Below are 14,797 nucleotides of genomic sequence, written 5' to 3'. Positions count from 1 at the left end.
TTTATATTTGCTTTTATCCTTGTAACTCTTTTAGCTTATATTTGGTTGTTTTTTTATAGTGTAGTAAAAAATCTTAGTGTCTTTTGAGGTTGCGTTCTATCAGACATTACTTTTCGTCCGCTATTTTTGACGACTGCAAGATGCACACAATGTGCAAGATTAAGTTAATGTTCTCACTCGGTTATTGAAATATATTTCAGCAAGCCCATCCTATGGATATGATGAATTATGTAAATAGAAATACGCCCAAGTCATAAAGACGACGAAGATTATTGACTGACAGTTGCAGGATTAATATCTTTGATTATTTGATGTTATATCACAAGAATGCAGGTAATTACGTTTTACTATTTATATTTGTCTTTATCCTTGTTACTCTTAGGCTCATGTTTGGTTGTTTTATGTTGTATAGTAATAAATCTTAATTTGTTTTACGATTGCGTTCTATCAGCATTGTTTTCCGTCCGCTATCGTCACGGCCCCACGATGGTGGCGAGCGATCGCTTCAATTTGAGTCCAGTCGTATCTTCTGCGCAGCCGGCAGTGTGGGGGACTTGGGGACGACCAAGATCTACAACTCCAGAAGTGCAGGAGGAGATTCTGGATGCTGTGAACATGACTCCTTCTATCAGTACACGAAGTGTAGCGTTGCAAGTCAATGTTCCTCATACGACTGTCTGGAGATAATTAGTATACATACAACTCATGAAATTTTATCACCATGTATTACACACTGTTCGTATTTGCTTTTATAAATCTAATTTAATCTAAGTTCACATCACATAATTTTAATATATCTGATGATGCCCCACAAGGCGAAAACGTTTATATACATTATATTCATGTAGCAAATAAACATTTGCAGATAGTTGTGTCTTTGATTGAAATTCATAACATTATTTTATGACATTACCAGACACATCTGAAATATAAAATGAATTGCAAATTGTCTGGAGACTGTTGAAAGAGTATCAATTCTATCCTTATCATTTGCAACGTGTACAGGCTCTGTCACCAGCAGATTACCCTGCACGAGTTAGGTTCTGTCAGTGGTTCTTGCAGCAGTGTGGTGTAAATCCGAACTTTCCTGCCTTAGTATTACTTACAGATGAAGCACAGTTCACACAAGATGGCATAACAAATTTCCAATATCAGCATGTATGGGCGTATGAAAACCCACGTGCAACTGTTCCATCTCATCACCAGGTGCGGTTCTCCCTCAACATGTGGGCCGGTATCATTGGTGATCGATTAGTTGGACCCCATGCACTTGTAAACAGACTTACGGGGCAGGCGTACACATACTTCCTGGAAAACACCATATCTCATGTTTTAGAAGACACTCCACTGATCAATCGTCAACACACTCACTTCTTGCATGATAGCCCTCCTGCAAACTTCTGTCTGGGTACGGCTCGCCGATACTTGGATCGAAGGTTTCCTGATCGATGGATAGGTAGAGGTGGCCCAATTGCTTGGCCTCCACGCTCACCTGATCTGAACCCTCTCTATTTCTACTTGTGGGGCTATTTAAAATCATTGGTTTATTCGTCTCCGGTGCCTGATTTGGAATCTCTTCGGAATCGAATTGTGACATGTTCTGAGGACATACGCAATACTCCTGGAGTTTGGGATCGTGTTCGCAGGTCAATGAGACATCGATGTGAGGTCTGTATTCAAGCAGGAGGTGGACATTTTGAACATCTTCTGTAATGACAACGCCCTGCGGAAAGAAAAACGTTCCGGTGAATTTCAATGTTGTGAAGGCCATAACTCGGAAATGAAGCATTTCCGGACATGTTGTAATGAACTATTTTGATTGTCTACATGTGGGAAATACATACCTGAAATTATGCCCCGTATTTTTAAACACCCTGTATATATAAAATAATAATAATAATAATGAAATAATAACCTATAAATCACAATAGTATCTCGCGAAACGCTAAGAAAGTTATCTCAATAAACAGGTGCTTATCCAGGACATCAATTTGTAAACCGAATAACAGTTAAAAATGAAGCCTTACAACACTAGTTCATAGTCCACTGCTGCGGTGAAGTAATGGTTAGCATGTCTGACCGTGACGAGCGGCCCCGGGTTCAAATCCTAGTTGGGACAAGTTTATACTTGAGTTATTTTTCGGGCTCTCCTTCAACCAATTAAGAGCAAATGCTGGGTAACTTTCGGCGGTGGACTCTGGACTCACTTCGCTGGAATTATCACCTTCATCTCGTTCAGATGCTAGATAACCACAGCAGTTGATAAAACGTCGTAAAATAACCAATTAAAAACACTAGTTAATGAACTAAATGAAACGGACCACGTGCCTAATAGGGTTCAGTTATATCGATAGAGACCATTTATAGCGCGTGCTTAGAAATCTTTTCAAAACATGAGAAATGTGTATTAGAGAGATTTTCGGCACTTACCGTATTAAAACCAGCAATAAATTACACCTGTAAGTAGTAATGTAGTAGTCTGCAGTAGTGAATGTCTCGAGATTTTATTGCATAATACTGTAACACTAAATCACGGCTAAGAAGCGGGTTGTTACCTGTTCTTGTCAGTTTTCTTTCTACAATACCGTACTGAACGAAACGTTTTTCCAACGTAAACCTATACACTCGTTATCATGTTTTAGTGTATTATATTTGAACGAAGTCACTAGTATCTGCAAGGGAATAATTCAGAAAATTGGCATAAAATTTTGTTAGCACACATTCTTTCCTCTACTTCAGTGATGTCAAAGCAAGCGCATTCTTCTGACCATGATGTGCGCGGGCAGCAAGCGCTAAGTATGGAAAGAGGAAGGGTTGTGTATATGAATAAGCAACCTATTGGATTAAGAAAACAGTGGTGCACAAACTTCAAACGGAACGTGAAATTTTATGTCGTTATTTTTATATGGCTTCCTTCTGTTTAATATTATCTATATTGTCTGTAAAACAAAAGTACTAACACTGATTTCTTAATATTGCACTTGTGTTTTAAATCTTAACAACATAATAGAGAGTCAAGAAGGAATATTCACTTAAATTCCATAGTAGTGTAATATTATACTGCATTAAGTGGATGAAACATATCATTCATAAAGAAAGTGATTTTCCAAAGAAAGAGATTGAGTATGACATGATAAGTTGGAATTTATATTGATGGTATCTTTAGCCTTACAAAAGTAATCAATAGACTAATCAAAACAATATTACCTAGGTACTGTATATGGTTAAGTGTAACTAATATTACATGACAAAACTCTTATCGCATTATGCTTTTAAGGTGATATTTGTGAGCAACGTCCTATCATCAGAATATTAAATTATTTTCTCGAAATCTACTGAAGCTATAGAGCTGACATTTTTACAACACATCGGCACGTATCTTTTGCTTATGATGTAACAGTAGTTGCTTTGTTAATTCATTTCCTTACGAACAATTTCCATGCGAATATTTTCAAAATTTTCAATACACTCTCTTCAGTAATACATATATATTGTACGGTATATTAGATTTAATAAACCATTTTGTAAGGCTACTAAATAAATAGGCCTGCACCTGAAAATTTCACTTTCTATACGAAAAGTTGAAAAAAATATTTCTTTTGAATGAAAAAACCAAACTTGTGAAAAATGGGCATTAAAATTAAAACTTACATTCTTATAATGCACTTATACTTCTCATGCAAATCTAAAAATTAACATGGATACAGTTTTAATAAGTTCTCTTCCCTTTATCTATTGAATGAGTGCTGGCCATTCCAGAACATAGTTCCACCACGCGGCATATACCACCTCTTTCGTCTGTCTCTTTCCTTTCCGCTGTAAAGCGGTCAGGCTCTCCTGGGCTCTAAAGCGCGCGCTTGGTCCTGTGGGCATCAATAGACATGCCTGCTCTACTTGTTATATTTAACTTACTTTTAAAAAATCTCTCCCTTTCCTTTAAAAGAAACACCGAATTTTGACAAAAAAATTGAAATTTTGGTTTTTATCGTTTTCTGGTAGTTTAATATGTGTGAAATGATAATATGAATTTATTTCTTCTAATTGTCAGCTTTCAGCCCCATCTTCAGGAGAAATATTGTAGGAGGCTAATTTTTAATACAAAAAATGTTATCAATGAAAATTTTTTTCTTGCCAACTACTCAGTGGAATTTTATATTTATTAAGTCGGTTGTATACATAAAAGTATGTTACATATGACCCATTTTTTCTGAATTTTTATCTTATCAATTGTCAGAAAAGTGCACCCAAAATGGAGGAATTTAAAATTTTTCTGTACTTTCTTATTTTTTATGACACTGGTACACTTTTCACAGAAAATATTGTACCCTGAAAGCTGAAATTAATATACAATATCAATGTGATGTCATTTTCCACAGTAGGTTAAAAAATTAAGTTTATTTCTATTTTGAGCAAAAATAAAAATAATAATAATTTTTAGTGATTCTTAATGCAAAAAATGTTATCACTGACATTTTTTTGCCAACCGCTCAGTGGAATTTTAAATTTATTTAACCGCTTGTATACATAAAGGTAAGTTACATACGCCATATTTTTTCTACATTTTTTCTTCTGAGAAAAGTGAACCCAAAATTGAGGAATTTAGCATTGTAAGATATGGAAGTACAGACCCCCTTATGTTCACTTTTATATTTTATTTAGTATTCAAAGAGTCATCTATACATTCATTCAACTGCTTAATTGTCCACAGAAACAATATTTCAAATATTTATATATATGGAAAAATAAAGAATGTAGGAATGGAAAAGTAAGTAGTCCACTATATAAAATACAGTACCACTACCGATGTGAATATAAAAATAGATTGGAGCAGAGACAAAGAGTTTATTCATGATAGTACACCAATACCTATTTCTAATGTGATGCTCTATTTTCAAATTTAAGGTGCAGTGAAAACATTACAAATCTTTTCGTATTAATGCATTTTCAAAGTCAAGTCTTTGGTGAGCTTAAACTTGTAACACGAAGAGGTGTATTGAAATTTAAGAGTGTCACCCCAAAACTCGCTCAGTCCATTTGCCCATTTTTATGATTTATACATATAAATGATAATTTTTTGAGACTCTGTCATTATATATGTTAAGTTTTCTTTCTTCCAAAACAACGCCAATCCTTGCCTAAAAGTTTGTGTTATTGTGCATGTCACTTCGACACTCGCTCAGTTAATAGACAAGTGTATAAAAAAACTAGTCCAGTCCTTTCATAAAATGGGCTTTACGCGTTTTGAAATCACAGTCTTCAATTTTATTGTAGTGCTCTGTGACATGATTTACATATCTATAAACTTCTAGGGCCATATTCTCAGACATTCTTAGGGCGGTCTTCCGGTGGATGATCAGCGAACTGAAGTTTTTCGTATTCATAAACCAGTGTTAGCGACATGATATGATATGAATCCTGTACAAGTAGTCAGTCTATAGCCGGGGCTAGTTTAACAAGCTCTTAGCGCGGGCTAGCGAAATGTCTATGCATAGCACCCCTTATGATCAGTTTGGAAGTAAGAAGCAAGAACATACTCAACAATGAACACAATCAAACTAGCGAAATACCGTAAAATTATCGCAATAAACTCTGGACCCAAATGTGAAACAGAAAACACAAAATACAACTCATTTCTTTCATAGCCATTTTGTAATTTCTCACTATTTAATCTTGCTTCAAACATCATTACTTCCCAACAGCGATCAACTAACGCTCCTTCCAAACTTCGTCTTGAGATATAGTTCAATTGGTTCAAATATGTGCTTCCTTTAGGCAGTAGAAACACCATGCTTAACGACAACAATTTATTGTTGAGAGTGCAAAAGAATATGTTTTCGTCATAAAAGCCTAGAGACCTTGCCAGGTATTCTGTGTATAATGCTGAAACAATTGTAGCTATGTCCCTCTTGTAAATTAAGTTATACGTTATACACATTTTCCGTAGTCTGTGCAGTCTATATAGGGGGAATAATGAAATCTATATATCTCTTTGTAATCCGCAGCCCATGTGGCAAATTCTATTGCCGAATCATCATAACCGATTTTCAAGTCAGATTCGAATACCTCATCAAAAGTTTCAAGTTCATTCTCATATCCAGGCTCGACGAGATAGGAAATGAAGAAGGCTTGAAACATCATATTTATAACGCAGCAATAGCAGACATAAAGCAGAAAACCCATCCTCAGTTTCCAAGTATTAGGCATCTGTGGGACTGACACTCCGAGAAAAACAGACCATGCGTTGTAGAAGCTCAAACTGATGTTAGCGAAATTAACAGAATCTGTACGGTTAAGTAAGATGGTTCTATTTGCCGAACACCAGAACACACAGCTCATACAAATGTAAACTACAGAAATCGTTGCCCACATAGAAGCAGTGTATGTAATTTGTAATTACCTTTTCCATTCTGGAAACTGACGTCGGGCACGGAACAAGTCACGACACTAAAGTAAATTTGTTTTGGAATGGATGGTTCGTATTCTGACGATATAGAAACGGGTAACAGCCTACAATTCCAGCCAATATATCTGATTCCCCACTGACTAACTCGCTTACCACCGTATAAATACCATCAAAAGTAAAGTTTAATACGGGTGGAAGGAAGAATGGTGTCAAATTCATTTTCTGGATCGATGGCAGTAGATGTTCGATCGAAAGTCCTCCAACTTTCAAAGGCCTGTTTTCTTTTTGTGTAGAATTATCTGGTAACTTTTGAAGGGACAGCCTTGATAGTTCTTAGGAGTCTTTGTGGGGAAGAAGTTGACTTCTTGTCCAGGAGTTGGGTATTTATCCCACCGGAATTGATTAAGTACCACAACTTGTTTCACCTCCCCAGATTTACCCTGTTCATAAGGGAACCCAGTGTACAAGTCTACTGTCGGCATATTCATTGAGTTTCCACGTTCGTTTCTCTGACGTTCATCTTGAGTTTGGGCTACAACTAAATTGTTGATGATGGTGTAATACGACCACAATTCTTTGTAAATTTCGAGAGCCAGGTCTTGTGGATTGGGGGTGCCTGGATTCGTCAGCATCACAATAAACCTAGCTCTCGGTTCCCACTGAATGCCTTCACCGTCTTTTAGCACATCCAGTTGAATTATAATGGAATTCAATAATGTCACCGCCTTCTACCTGTGACCAAAGGAATAATACATACCCCCAGGTTACTTCTCCTATGGGATTTATTTTCTCTATTTTCTCCATTTTGGCATAATCTCGTAGGGCATGTAGTTAAAGTTAATTTTCTGTAACATCAAGTTTATCTTCAGAATATCATCGCTGTTAGTCAAAATATTTTTGAGATTTCGTTTCAGTACCTAGTCTCGGATCTCTAGCATAGGTACTCCCACGGATCTCAAATGGAGGAAATATGTGTTTATAATTTTATTCTGTCTATGCATAATACAAGGTTCTCTACTTTCACAATTGGGAGTTCCATAGCTTTCTCAATGCAGACCATTCGGAGAATGGAACACAGGAAGATGATGAAGAATGTCATCTTTGTTGCATTCATGTTTATATTTGTTATATCTGGAAGATTCACTGTACTGTATAAGAAGTAAGAACCTGGATTAGGAGAAAAATAATTTCATATTGTTTCATTTTAAAGCTTGTTCTTGGATTCTGACAAAACACATTCCTTTAATAAGGAAGAGAACTACTACAAAAGGTCGATTGACAATACAAATGTGAGTTAATAATTTTTTCTTTATTAGTATTAGAGAAAATGAAGTGACATGCAAGCTGATAAGTAGGACTCGGATTTTCAGGACCTAAAAGTTAAAAATAACAGTGAGTATATAAATAATTAGTTGTGTTAGAATCTGTAAGGTAAGCGTCTGGTTTACACTTCTTGGAATTCAGAGTCTTTACTCAACACTTGGTATTTCAAATGAAAAGAATTATTTCTTGTATAAACTGCACCACAGTTTTTGTTACCTGTGGAGAGGATACTGTAATCTTTCTTTTGTTTACGTTTATTGTCGAAAATTGTGTATAGGCTTCAGAGTCAATATTCACCAAGCGTAACATCCTACCTAGTGACAACGAGGATTCTACCTGAGATATAGGGAATGTTTGCTTAGCTTGAACTATACTACGTTGCAATAGTAACTTTTAGGTCTTCAAATTCCGAGCCCTACTGATCAATTTGAACTATACTACATTGCAATACTAAATTTTAGTTCTTCAAAATCCGAGCCCTACTGACCAGGCCTGAACTATACTACGTTGCAAAATTAACTTTTAGGTCTTCAAAATCCGAGCCCTCTTGATCAGTTTGAACTATACTATGTTGCAATACTGACTTTTAGGATTTCAAACCCCAAGCCCTACTGATCAGCTTGAACTATACTATATTACAATACTAACTTTTAGGTCTTCAAAATCAGAGCCCTACTCATCAGTTTGAACTATACAACGTTCCAATACTAACTTTTTGGTCTTCAAAATCCGAGCCCTACTGATCAGTCTGAACTATACTACGTTGCAATACTAACTTTTAGGTCTTCAAAATCCGAGTCCTACTGATCAGCTTGACTGAACTACTTACTTATAGTTTCAAATACAGAATTAAAATAGGCAAGTGACTTAACAGAAAGTGCCAATGCCAATGCCAATGCCAATAATAATAATAATAATAATAATAATAATAATAATAATAATAATAATAATAATAATAGCTGAGCGAGACGGAGAGTGGTCTATCTTCTATTTCGTCTTGAAAAACACTTTACAAGCAATCAGCTTCCTGAATATGTAATTAAAATTAGGTGGAAGCAAGAACGTAAGCAAGGCGGCTACCGGATTTGAATCTCCCTCTCGAATTTTTTTTAAAAAGTAACACGTTTATATTTGAGTATGTTTTTTTTAATCCATAATCGCTTTCCCTTCTCTAATTTTTCACTGTCAGAGTAACAAAATCTACATCGATATAAGACTGTCTTTCTAACCCTACTTCAGTATAATCCCAGTGATTGGTGTAGCGCTACATTCGAATTATAACAAATTCTGTGTTTATTTTAAAGAGAAAGACCTATCGACTAGCACCAACTTTTTAATAAAATAAAACTTACGTTAACCTAGCAGTTACACAATGAAACCTAACATATTTACTTTTATTTCTAATGGTATTTAACAGAAAAACTTTGAAAGTTGACATAAATGTAGTCATTACTGAAATACAGAAAAGAATAACAGACTTGATTCACACAAGAAAAAATTTGGGGTTCGAATTCTTGGGAGAGGTAAAATGTACCTTGATTAGGAATGGAATATTTCCTACTACCCAACTCCCAAAACGTGTATCCAGAATTTTCTTCTCACACATTAATAATTAAAAGCCACAAAAGAACTGTATCTTAGAACCGGTCGTTTTTTTGTAATAAAAACTTATATTTTTAGTCAGTTTATTTGCAAAAAAAAAAAAAAGTATTACATTTTTAAATATTTTTTTTTCTATTTTATAATACCTACCTTTTTAACGTGTATAAAGTGTTGGAGTCAAGTCACAAATCGGTAATGAAAACATCATAGTATTATACGGTTTGTATGTATATAAGTAGCATACAAACAAATAACTGGACGTAGTCATTAATTGTTAGTAAACTTAGTTTTATACACACTTTGAAACTACAACATTCAGCTACATTTGAACATGGTCTCCATCCAAACTGAGAAAATTTGTTGTAGCACATCCATTATCCATTACGGTTTCACCAATCAACGATTTCAGAAACAAAATGGAAAAGGTTTTTGACAGAATGAGCTGGAATAAATTTAAGGGGATCCTAAAGTAAATTGATGTGGACTGTAAAGAGAGCATGACGTTCAGTAATCTTTGTATGACATAATAACGGGTCAAAGTCAGGATAAGTTTAGGAATATCAGAAGTAAATGGAATAAGAAGAGGAGTACGACGAGAATGCCGTGACAGCTGTGAACAGTATAGGGTGATGATAAATGCAAAGAAGACAAGACCATAAATAATAAAATTGTAAACGTGGAAATATGGAATGAGGGAGTACAAGTGAACAGCTTCAAACACTTGGGTTGTACTATAGGTAGTAATATGGGCTGCTGCCACGAATTAGAAAGGATATCAATGGCAAAGGAAGCTTTTAATGACCATCTTCTGCGGAACTCTGGCAAAGAAATAAAAAAGAGACTAGTGATGTCCTTTGTATGAAGCGTAGCAAATTATTGAACAGAAGTTTGGACATTACTACGAAGTCAAGAGAAACGACTTCAAGCATTTGAAATGAAACATATAGGAAAGAATGCAAGGCGTGAAATGGATAGGCGGAATAGGAAATGAAGTTGTACTAAAAGAAGTGAGTGAAGAATGAATAATGCTAAAAGTAATTGGGAAGAGAAAAAGAAATTGGCTGAGTTATTAGCTATGAATAAACTATCTACTGAAGGATGTAATGGAAGGAACTTTGAACGGAAGAAAACTTTGAGGCAATTGAAGATATCAGATGATAGACAAAATTAGGGTGTATGGATATTACGCGGAGACTAAGAGAAAGGCCAAAAATAAGAAAGATCGCAGAATGCTAGGTTTATAGTGAAAGACCTGGCCCTAGACTGAAAACTCTGAACGAATATCATACTAGGATTATGCGGAAAGTAAATTTCTTTAGGCCATTGAGTGACAACCATGCAGTCGCAAAATTATTTTTATACACACATTGAAACTACAGCATTCAACTACATTTGAACATAGTCTCCATCCAAACTGAGACAATTTGTCGTAGCACATTCTTGTCATATAATGCTGCCGCACGTCATTTGAACCATGTCTGAGCGCTGAATTCCCTTCCTCAAGTTCATTAATATCCGACAGCACACTTCTTCATCGATTATGTTGCCTTGTTGCACAAAATTCACAAGCAGTACTATTTTTATAGCTAGACATAAATTTGTTGAGAGAGAATGTCTGATGGCACTTAATTATTTTCATGAGTATGGTTCCAATCGATTGAATTTATCTGTTTAAATTTTTGCTATGAGAAATCTTATTACTCGCTACAACTCGAAACTGGCGGAATTTGGAATTTTCAATCACAGGACACCATTTCAACGCTCGATGTACTGTCACAAAAGGTGAGATAAACTTCACTCGACCGTAGATGGATGCGTACTGAGCCACACTACATAACTACGAAAAAGAAAATGTCGTCGTTATCGTCAAAACATAGCGCACCACTTAAGAACGGATATTAGTTTCCGACCAGCACTCATACTATATATTTCTCTGTGACAGCTTTAAAATTCTAATCGGTTGCGTTAAGTTTGTTGAAAATACACAGTCCTAAGGATATCGTGTTTGCACGTGACCAGCCCTCTGATTAGTATATTTCAAAACACAGATCAGAAAGCATTCCCCTACCAACACCACACCACCTGCAACATATCCAACAAGGAGCACAAAGAACGACGGAATCAGATAAGAAACAGAAAACACAAAATATAACGCGTCGGTCTCATCATCTTCTTTTCTGTTACGACTTTCTAACCTTGCTTCAAAAACATTAATTCACAGTAACGATGTAACAAACCACCTTCCATACCACGTCTCAGCAAAGAATTCAATTGATTCAAATGTGGACTTCCCTTCTTTAATAGGAAAACTAATCCTGAAGATATTAATTTCACATTTAGAGTACACAACACTTTTTCTTCTTCGCCAAAACCAAGACGATTTGCCAAATAATTCGTGTACATTTCTGCGAAGATCGACGTTACATCGCGCTTATATATCATACGCTTTACACACATCGCAAAATCATTGCAATCTACATGTCGACTGTAATGAAATCTTTCAAATTCTCTGTAATCCATGGTCATTGCTCCCACACCTACAGCTGAGTTGAAACCAAATTTAAGATCTGATTGTACTAATTCGTCTACTGTTTCCATTTCCTTTTCGTAACCAGGTGCAACGAGGAAAGAAGTGAAGAAAGCTTGAAACAATGTGCTCATGACGAAACAATAACACACGTATAGTAGAAATATCAATCTTAATTTCCAAGTCTTCGGCATTTCTGGAACTGAGACTCCAAGCAAAACTGCCCAAGCGTTATATAAACTCAAGTTGATATTTCTGTAATTATTTGAATCTTTGGAGATGTGGGGTGTGTTGTAAGTCGCCAAACACGAGAATAAACAACCTGTTGAAATGTAAACCATGGCCATCGTTAACCACACAGATATTGAGTATGTTGTAATTACCTTCTCCATTCTTCGTGATGCATCCGGACAAGGAAGAAACCACGATGCTGATGTAAATTCAAATGGAATTGTCGGTTCATAATCTGAAGATATTAGAGCAGGAATCAATGCTAAAGCTCCAGTTACTATGTCACTTACTCCATTGGTTAAATCCGATATAATTTGAAGGTAACTATCCAAACTAAGGGTTAATATGGGAGGTAAGAAAATCGGCGTCAAATTCATTTTTTCAATCGGTAGAAGAAGTTGCTGTACTGACATACCTTCTACTTTTAAGGAAGCATCGCCATAGATTTGTGTAGAATTCTCCTTCAGATAAACTATCGGATGAATACCAATGCTACCGACTTTGAGAGGACATCCAGAGTAGTCCTCTGGATTCTTTGTGGGAAACAGATCAACTTCTTGTGACAACGGGATATTTATACGACTGACATTGGTCCAACAAGATGGCTTCTTTCACTTCCCCGCAGTTACCATCTTGATAAGGAAATCCAGTGTATACTTCCGCTATATATTTATTTCTATCGTTTTCATGTGTGTTTTTCTCTTTCTCATCTTGATTTGTAATTACGATGATAGTATTGATGATTCTATAATTCGACCATATTTCTATGTATACCTCAAGAGCCACTTCTTGTGGAGTATGGTTATCACGATAGATCATCATCACAATGAAACTCGCCCTCGGTTCCCACTGACTACTTCCGCTATCTTTCAACGAATCCAACTGATTGCGAAGGGACTCCATTATGTCAACGTTGTCGTCTGGCCACAGGAGTATTATATAACCCCACACAGTTTCGCCATTTGGATTCACGTTTTCGTCTCTTGGAAGTATACGATATGGTATATAGTTAGCACTCATTTTTTTCAGCAACATATTCACAATAAGGATTACATCTTCACTGAATGAACTGGGTGTCAGAGTTCGTTGGAGCTCTTCTCCTCTGTTTTCTGGCATAGATACTAGCACATTACGGAAGTTGGAGAAATATGTGCGTATGATACTGTCTACACACGACAAAAATTCCCCTTCCTGCAAGTTAGACCATGTGATTTCTTTCTCCTCAGTATAAACTCGTTGTAATTGTCCAAAAAGACAAAATAAGAGAATTTCCACAGTGCCTCTCATCTTTCTGAAAGATGTAACTGAAAATATAAGAATACATGCCATTTAGCTCATTATGCTTATACAGGTTCCGGCAGAGGAACTAACTCAAGAATACCTCTTACATATTAAGACAATTATTTACTGAAAAGGACGTCAGATAAGTGATTACCACTTAGATGGAAATGCTCATTAGGCATGCACAGCGTCAATAAAGTAATCTCCAACCATGCAATTTAAAACCTCCTCACAAAATGCCCTTGGATTGAGAACATCACTATATTAAGATGACGAAATAAATGCCTACTGGCCTCAAAACATTCGTTCTTGTAATAACTTTTAATTGCAAAAGCACGTTGTGTACCGTTGCAAATTTCTGTCAAGACTAAATGACATTGTACTGGGAACAGAAGGTGAGCTCATTTTATTGCCTCTGTATTCTGTGGGAGATACAAGCCCCTTAACATTTCCCGTTCCACTACTAGACTCTGTATGTTACACTAGGTAACAAAATTCGACCATGTTCTTGTATATGTTCTTTTTTTTAGTGTTTATTACTTCTTTTTATTATGCTGATTGTGATTATAGCATTGGATTTTCTATAATATCGATATTTTAATTACAATAATGAATTCTTCAATTTCCTTAAAACCAACTAAAATTATTGCGCTAACTTAATATAAGTAGAGACATAGTGCTTCATAACATAAAATGAACTCTACAGAAGTCTGAATAAGTAAAAAAAAATTACATATACCATTGAATTTTCAATACTACAAAGCCTTCATTTCTAAGTATACATCATATCAACTGTTTCGTTTATTCACTTTAGACCCCTATTCACACACTATGCCTCATAGATAATCTTCCATCGTAGTACAATCCCAACGTCCTTGATATCTTTTTCAAATTCTCAACCAGTTCCTTGTAATTTTCACTTGTTTTGTTCTCCACAAACCACTCCATTAGCATTCTTAAAGTTTCCCAAACAATACGTTTATCGATTCCTGGCGTGGGTAATGAAAGAGATTTACCTTCCATCAAAGGGACTGGGAGATTGTGTCCTTTTATGTGCTGTCCTTTGTTGTCTTAGCGTTGGCTCTGTGCAGTGCCAACTACACAAGAGTGACCCGCAATGCGTGCCTGTCGCATTGTTCAAATCATATCAGCTTTGAGTAATGTAGCTGTACAGATTGATCTCAGCAATAGGATACATTAAACTAAGTAAAAATCCTATTTACGTGTTTTGTAATGAAGTGCGTGGTTAATTAGAGAATTAGGATGAGTAGGTTTGCTACAGCGCGTCGCCAGCTCGCGTACGAAAACAAACACCCACTAGGTTTGAACAGTCACTCCAATAGGATTCCAAACTTCCTAATGGTATGAAATAACGACACGTGGTAATATGTGAGTACATTCTTTACCTAATTATATTTTATATTAAAAAC

Source organism: Periplaneta americana, chromosome 1, assembly GCF_040183065.1.
Source record: "Periplaneta americana isolate PAMFEO1 chromosome 1, P.americana_PAMFEO1_priV1, whole genome shotgun sequence".
Taxonomy (NCBI): domain Eukaryota; kingdom Metazoa; phylum Arthropoda; class Insecta; order Blattodea; family Blattidae; genus Periplaneta; species Periplaneta americana.
Note: the sequence above shows the minus strand (reverse complement) of the source record.